The sequence below is a fragment of the Camelina sativa genome, chromosome 19, assembly GCF_000633955.1.
Source record: "Camelina sativa cultivar DH55 chromosome 19, Cs, whole genome shotgun sequence".
Classification (NCBI taxonomy): Eukaryota; Viridiplantae; Streptophyta; class Magnoliopsida; order Brassicales; family Brassicaceae; genus Camelina; species Camelina sativa.
In genome coordinates, this window is record NC_025703.1 from 19,382,618 (window position 1) to 19,390,635 (window position 8,018).

The following is an 8,018-nucleotide window of genomic DNA, read 5'->3' on the forward strand; positions in this document are numbered from 1 at the left end:
GATTCTTCAAGGTTAACAGAAGTTAACAGTAGACTTCAATGAAAAGATGGATTCTGTTTACACTGAGCTGACTGGGAAGTTTGATGCATTAAACACTCATGTCAAGAAGCTGGTAAATCAAGTAATTCAGACTGCTGGGTCTGTTAAAAGACAAGAAGAAATTCTTTCTCGAAGAATGGAGAAGGATCCAAGGCATGCTTGCAATGCAATTCTGGTGAATGAAGGAGAAAACCATGATACGACGAAAGTAGAACCAGCATCAACCGATACATACCAGCATCGATCGATGCAACTACCATCTAGCATCGATTGATGCATCACCATTGTCGATCGACACCCCCAGAGAACAGTTTCGGTTTCAGTTCCAGTTCCACCATCTGATTCAGAGCAAGCTTATAAACCGAAGGTTCCTTTTCCTAAGCCAAGAAGGTCCAAACAGGAGATTGAAGAAGCTAGATGCAAAGCTATGATGGAAAAGGTGATGATAGAGATGCCTTTGATTGATGCAGTCAAGTTTTCTCCTAGTATTAAGCGGTATGTAAAGAGGATGGTCACCAATGGTTTGAGTCCTGAAGAATGAGCTTTGCTAACCAAGGATGTCAGCTCAATTCTGTTGAAGCAGCCTCCACAGAGAAAGAAAGAAAAGAAGCAGCAAGTGGTTGTTTCTAAGGAAGTGAGTGCAGTAATTCAGTGCAAGACTGCTGAGAAGTTACCAGATCCTGGAAGCTTTGTACTTGATTGTTCTATCTCTGCAGAACGGTTTTCTCACTCTCTATGCGATCTCGGTTCTAGTATTAACCTGATGCCACATTCTGTTGTTGTGAGACTTGGGATGACAGATTTCAAGCCAACTATGATATCTCTTATCTTAGTTGATCGGTCCAGAAGGATTCCTGAAAGTGTCTTAGAAGATATTCCAATCAAGATTGGAGGTTGCATGATTCCCACTAACTTTGTGGTGCTAAAATATGACCAAGAGCCTAATGATCCTCTCATCTTAGGACACTCTTTCTTGGCTTCAGCTGGTGCCATCATTGATGTTAAGAAGGGACACATAGCCTTGAATGTAGATGATTTGGTTATGAACTTTGAGATGGATAAGCTGGGACGGGTTCCCACTATTGATGGTCAGACATTTTCTGTGGAGGTTGTTTCTGATGACAATCCGATCATAGAGCTTCATGAAGACATTATTGTTAAGTATGTAAAAGAGATGGAGACTGTCGAGGAAGTGAGTAAGCAAGCTGTTAAGCTTGAAGACTGGAGTGGAGATCATCTAATCAGTACTAGAGACCATGATGAGGTTCTGATCCATGACAAGTTGCTGGTAGATGATGTTTTTGTAATGGAAACACGGATTGCTGAGGAAAGTTGCAGAATCGCCGAAAAACGAGTTGCAGGCTTAACATCGAACGATGCAGCTGTTGCATCGATCGACACACCTCCACGAAAACGTTCGGATTTGTCTAAAACCGAAGATTCTCGAGTTGATTCCTTAGCTGCAAGTCCTACACCAGTTGTTAAGCTGAAATCTCACCATTCCACAGTCAAGAACCCACAGGTAAGGCCAAGGTATGCATCTTCTTCTCCCAAACCTTCTCCATTCATCAATAAGAATTTCAAAGGTACAAAAATTGTTTTGCAGTTAACCAAGCCACGAGACTATCGTAGAACGCTTGTTTCTTCTGTTGATGATTTTGTAGGACATAAAAGAAAGCCACCCATACCTCAGTCCCGCCCTGGTCCTGTTCCTCATATCCTTGGTAGACCTCATGCACCTAAAGCTTATACACCCCCTTGGATGAAGAGGACATTTTCTCGGAAGCATTCATTGCCTTGTTCCGATCCACCAGATGCCTGAGATCTGACATCGTCAAGCGAATGACTGAAAACAAGCGCTTAGTGGGAGGCAACCCACTGATATTTTTTTCTTTTCCACTTTGAGTCATTTTTATTTTTGCTTTGAGTCAGTTTGAATTTGTATTGAATTATGAACTTCTATCTATCATGTTGCATTTAATCTTGTGTTTGAGTGATTCTTAGCAGTGCTAACATCCAAAGAATGAGAGGAACACAAATTAATCGCAGCTACTCAGGAGTAATGTTCGAACTCTCGGCATATGCAGAGTGCATTGACCGACACACCATCAGCATCGGTCGACACAGAACATCTGGTTTGGTAACACGATTTTGTTCACAATTTCAATACTTATTCGTTTTAGTTTATTTTTCTTTGCCAATCTCTTACTTGATAACACTGGGGACAATGTTGTTTAAGTCTGGGGGAGGCAGTTAGTAACTATGTTTTTGTATTTGAGCGTCAGACTAAAAAAAATTGTTTTATTGAGTCAAAATTTTTGTTAGTAACTATGATTTTTCTTTTTTAGTGTACTGCCTTGGTTGATTAATGCTGCAGATTGAATCCAGAATCCGACTAATAAAAAATCCAATGGCTGACCAGTAAACCAGTGACATCCGAATTTCCAACAGAATCCATAAAAGCCTGAGGTAATTTCTGCGCTTTTCTTTTTAACTCATCAAGGAGATTGATGTTCATAGAGCTTGACTCCTTGTTCATACATGACAAGTAAGATTTCAGAAAAGAAAAAATGGTACTCCTCTCCCTTATTTAAAGTTTGAAATATTTTTCCTGAGAGCTTTGTTAAAAAAAAAAAAAAAAAGAGAATAAAAGATGAAATGATTTTGATCAGTTTAGAGAGGTAGGTAAATTACCAGTGACCTCATTATTCTACTCTTGGGTCAAATGATCACACAAAGCTTGGAAGCGAGGGGTCGGTAAATTACCGATGACCCCATTATTCGCCTACAACTTTGAGAAAAAGAAAGAAGAAGATAAAAAAAAAAAAAAAAAAACAAAGCAAAGCTCTAAGGAAGATTAAATAGAATAAGTCTGGGGGAGAGAAAGAGTACCACATGTGGTAAAAGATATGTCTTGCTTGTTATGGTATAGTACGGGAATGAGACTCACCGATGAAGGCTTAATGGAGGAAGTAGTGAAATTTGGTTTGAATTTGGGATGCTCTGAAAGTCAACGGAGAAGTACATGGTGGTTCGATTTGGATTTATCTGCTAAGCATATGGATTATGGTTTGGATGATCATGACATTACTTTAAAAAGAAAATGAGTTCCTGCGTTTTCAAACCTCTTTCACAGGTCTAAGTTTATGTTTTGTTTGAGGGCAAGCAAAGGCTAAGTATGGGGCAGTTGATATATCATGGTTTTTAGGTGTTTTTAGCCATGATATAAGTTATATTTATAGAGTCTTTTTGGTATTTTTAAAGTCTTTTGAGTCTTTATAGGATTTAGCATGGATGGGAGCATAATGGAGCTAAATAGGATGATTTGGAGCATAATCAAACATTGAGGCTGAAACTGTGAAGTTAGGAGACGAATTCAGAGGATGCATCGACCGATGCAACTTATGGAATCGATCAATGCAGAGCCAAAGAAGAAATCGGAAGTTTTCCCACAAGTTTTGAAGATTTACAAAGCTGCCCCAAAGTTTTCCATATTTGCATCATTAGTTCCCATTCGTGTTTTAGGAATATATATAGGATTTTTATGGTCATTGTTTAGACCTCAGCTTTATTTTTCCCTGCAACTTTTGAGAGAAAAATCCCTGAGAGATTTAGAGAGGTTTTGGAGAGAAGAATCAAGACTCCTTCCAGAGAAGATTCAGAACTCCTTTTCTACCTCTTTTAATCTTTTAATGCAATTTATTCAGAATATGATTTGTGTTTCATTGATTATGTCTCAGTAGATCTGCTTGTTAGGTTTAGGGTTTCTCATTAAGGATTTTATGGATTGTTAGATTGATTAATTGTTTGGATTCATTATCTTTCTTGTTCTTCACCATAGGTTGTTCTTAATGCTAGATCTTTGATTAGTCATCTGGATTTAGATCTTAGGATTATTAATTGATATGAGAATATAATTAATTTTCCTGACATAAACCTTTGGTGAGCAAAAGTACTTCTTGCAAAGAGATTTGATTTAGTAATTTTGTGAACTTATCTAAACTTGATTTTATTGCTGGTTTTTAACTTGAATTTTGTAAAGAGATTAGGATTTTCGGATTTTAAAACTTAGATAATAATTGGAGTGAGAACTGATTTATTTTACAATTTTGTTTAGAGTTCAAGAACGGTGCTTAATTATTGAATCCTGCTTGCTTAATTAATTGATCTGATTTTCCATGATTTTCTGAGAATTTTCCTATACCTAGCGTTTAATCCTTCTGAATTTTACAACTCTTTTATTTTCTGTTTAATCTTGCAATTTAAATTAATATTTTGGTTTAGCATAATTAAAAGATTACTAAATCTATTGTGTGATCTAGAGTCCTTGTGGATATGATCCTTAAGTACTATAATTGATCTCTTAATTTGAGAGAGTAGCTGAGGGTTAAATCTGAGCATATGAAAAGGAATCTGGAGCTGGTACGTATACGAGTTGGATGATGGACTAAGAGAGAGCACGTGCGATTTACCAGCTGGAAGGATAACGGAAGGAAGTGTCAACGTTACTGGAAGGGAAGGAACGGTTTAACACTGTTTGTCGACCGTTTGTCGCCTATCTATAAAAGCATATGTTAGCTCATTTTTCTTATTCAGCAAGATATTTTTCCTAAATTTTGTAAACCAACAAACTTGTATTCCTCATCGTCTTTGTGGGAGGATCTCTGCTGGAGACTCTTGCAAGAAGAGAAGATGAATCTGCGTTTGTTCTGAACGTTGTTTCATTATTATCAATCAAGTGTTACTCTGTTTTCTCCTCTGTTTGTGTTATTACGATCTATTCTTGTTGATCTGGTTTATCGTTATGACTAGTATCAGAGCTACTCTTTCCTCGGAAACGATGGCATGAACACGATCTCAGGTGAACAAACACGAACCAAACGGTGACGACACCATGGTGGTGGAGTATGAAGCGGACGAGCCAGAAGAGATGAAGAACTTGCTCGATCGCACTCAGGCGTTGGAGTTCGCGATTGCAGAACAAAACCGGAAATTGGATCAAAGCCTTGCTGAAATGTTTCAGATAATCAAGATGATTCCGGCGTAACAAGCTCCTTAGGGGTCGAAACCTCATGGGAAGAGCCCTATGGCGGTCTCAACGACACCAGACTCGTTCGGTGATAGTCATGAGCAACAGCGAGGCAATGGTTTCCATGGTCAAGGTCACTATCCGGGGGTTATGAGGTTGTGAAAAGTAAATTTCCCTCGGTTTGACGGTGAGAGTTTTTCTAGTTTCCTCAGTAAAGTGGAGGATTACTTTGTCTTATATTTCACTCCTAATGACTCTAAGGTACGTATGGCGGCGATGCACTTTGACAGTCATGCGGCTGTATGGCACCAAGCCTTGGTACAAACGCCTCTAGGAAGAAGTTTATTGCATGATTGGAGTTCTTATAAGATGTTGTTGAGGGAACGTTTTGCTGATGTATTAGAGGACCCCATTGCAGAGCTCAAACAACTACAGGAGACTGAGGGAATAGTAGATTACCACCAAAATTTTGATTTGATTCGGACGAGAGTTATACTCTCAGAAGAATACTTGGAGAGTGCTTATCTTGCAAGTCTTAGGGTGGATATGCAGATGCATATCAGGATGTTTCAACCACAGTCAGTGCGTTAATGCCTGGTTCTAGGCCGTCTCTATGAGAAAGCTCATCCAAGGCAAAAGGGAGTGACGTTTGGGGGTTCCAACACTAAGTCAATCAACAGTGGTGGTGCTTCATCCAGTGCTAAATCTTACTCACAAAACCGAAAGGATGTATCTCAGGAACAAACCAATCACACACCTCAAAAGCCTACTAGGAGGTTTTTATCTCAGGAAGAGATGAGTTTGCGCATGGCTAAAGGGTTGTGTTTTATTTGCGATGAAAAGTACACCCCTGATCATTACCATAAGCATAAGAAGACTCAAGTTTTTATGATTGAGGTAGAGGAAGATGAATGTACGGAGGGTGAGGAAGTAATCAACCTTGATGATGAAGTTGATGAGAAGAATATGCCGCAGGTATCAATCAGTGCAGTAGCAGGAATCTATGACTATCGTACACTAAAGGTACGTGGACTACAAAAAAAAAGGTGTTGTTCATCTTGTTGGATGTTGGTTCCACACAAAATTTCATGGATCCTCGTACAACAAAGCGGTTGGGAGTTCTAGTACATACGACTGGGGTAGCAAGAGTAGCAATAGCAAATGGTAGCAGGTTGAGTTTGCAAGGGAAGGTTTCTGACTTTAAATGGGACTTTCAAGGTACATCATTCCAGGATGACTTTATGCTTATTCCTTTGAGTGGTTGTGATATGGTACTTGGTGTGCAATGGTTGACACCATTAGGAGATACGATTTGGAATTTGTAGAAGTTGGAGATGGGTTTCTAGTGGAACAAGAAGAAAGTTTTGCTTCATGGCATCAAACCAGGATCTGTTCGAACTGTGAAGACTAACAAGTTTAATAAGTTTGATGAAGAAGAGGTGCAAATATCAATGATATGTGCTCAAGAAATAACTCAACAAGAAGAAATGATTGTGTGTGTTGTGGAGATTAGTCACAGAACTAACGAACAGAACTCTGCAGTTTTCTAACTCAAGAGTGAGTTCACTGACATTTTCACTGAACTTACGGAGCTACCACCTTTCAGGGCAAACCACAACCATAAGATTGTTCCTAAGAAGGGTAGTGACCCTATAAACCAATGACCTTATCATTATGCAATCCACTAGAAGAACGAAACTGATAAAATGGTCGAAGAGCTGCTCTCTGCAGGTACAATTCATATTAGCTCTAGTCCATTCTCGTCTCCGGTGGTACTGGTTAAAAAGAAAGATGGTACTTGGAGGCTCTGTGTGGATTACAGAAGATTAAATATGATGACTGTGAAGAATCGGTTTCCTATTCCCTCATTGAGGACCTCATGGATGAACTAGGCGGTTCTACAGTGTTTTCAAAGATCGATTTGCGAGCAGGATATCATCAAGTACGTATGGAGCCAGAGGACATTCACAACACAGCGTTTAAAACTCATAGTGGGAATTTTGAGTACTTAGTAATGCCTTTTGGCCTTACTAATGCCCCTGCTACTTTTCAAGGTCTGATGAATGCGGTTTTCAAGCAGTTCCTGCGGAAGTTTGTGTTGATCTTTTTCGATGATATATTGGTATACAGTTCAAGTGTGGAGGATCACCTTTTTCATTTACAACAGGTTTTTCAAACAATGAGGGCTAACTGTTTGTTTGCTAAAGAAAGTAAGTGTGAGTTCGCTACTACACGAGTGGAGTATCTTGGACATTACATCACAGAGGAGGGTGTGTCTACAGATCCTAACAAGGTAAAGGCGGTGTTGGAGTGGCCTGTTCCAACTAATTTGAAGCAGCTTCGTGGATTTTTGGGGCTGGCTGGCTATTACAGGCGGTTTGTAAAAAAAATTTGGGACAACAGCTCGGCCTTTAACGCTCTTAACAAAGAAGGATTCCTTTGTATGGAAAGATGATGCATTGACAGCCTTTACCAACTTGAAGGAAGCATTGTGTTAGACTCCTTTCCTAGCTCTTCCTCTGTTTGATAAACCCTTTCTGGTCGAAACATATGCTAGTACGCATGGCATTGGTGCAGTTTTGATGCAGGATGGTCATCCGTTGCAATTTATCAGTCGACATTTGAAAAGAAAACAGTTACACTTATCCATTTATGAGAAAGAGTTGTTGGCGGTGGTGTTTGCGGTTTAAAAGTGGCGCCATTACCTGCTTCCCAATCACTTTGTTATAAAGACTGATCAGCGAAGCTTGAAGTATCTCTTGGAACAGCGTTTAAACACTCCTATACAGCAGCAGTGGTTCCCTAAATTGCTGGAATTCGATTATAAAATACAATACCGCCAAGGAAAGGAGAACGTTGCTGCATATGCACGGTCATGGGTTGAGGGTGATGAGATTTTGCATACGGCTATGTCTTTCTTGGATAGTGACCTTCTTAAAGAAATCCAAGC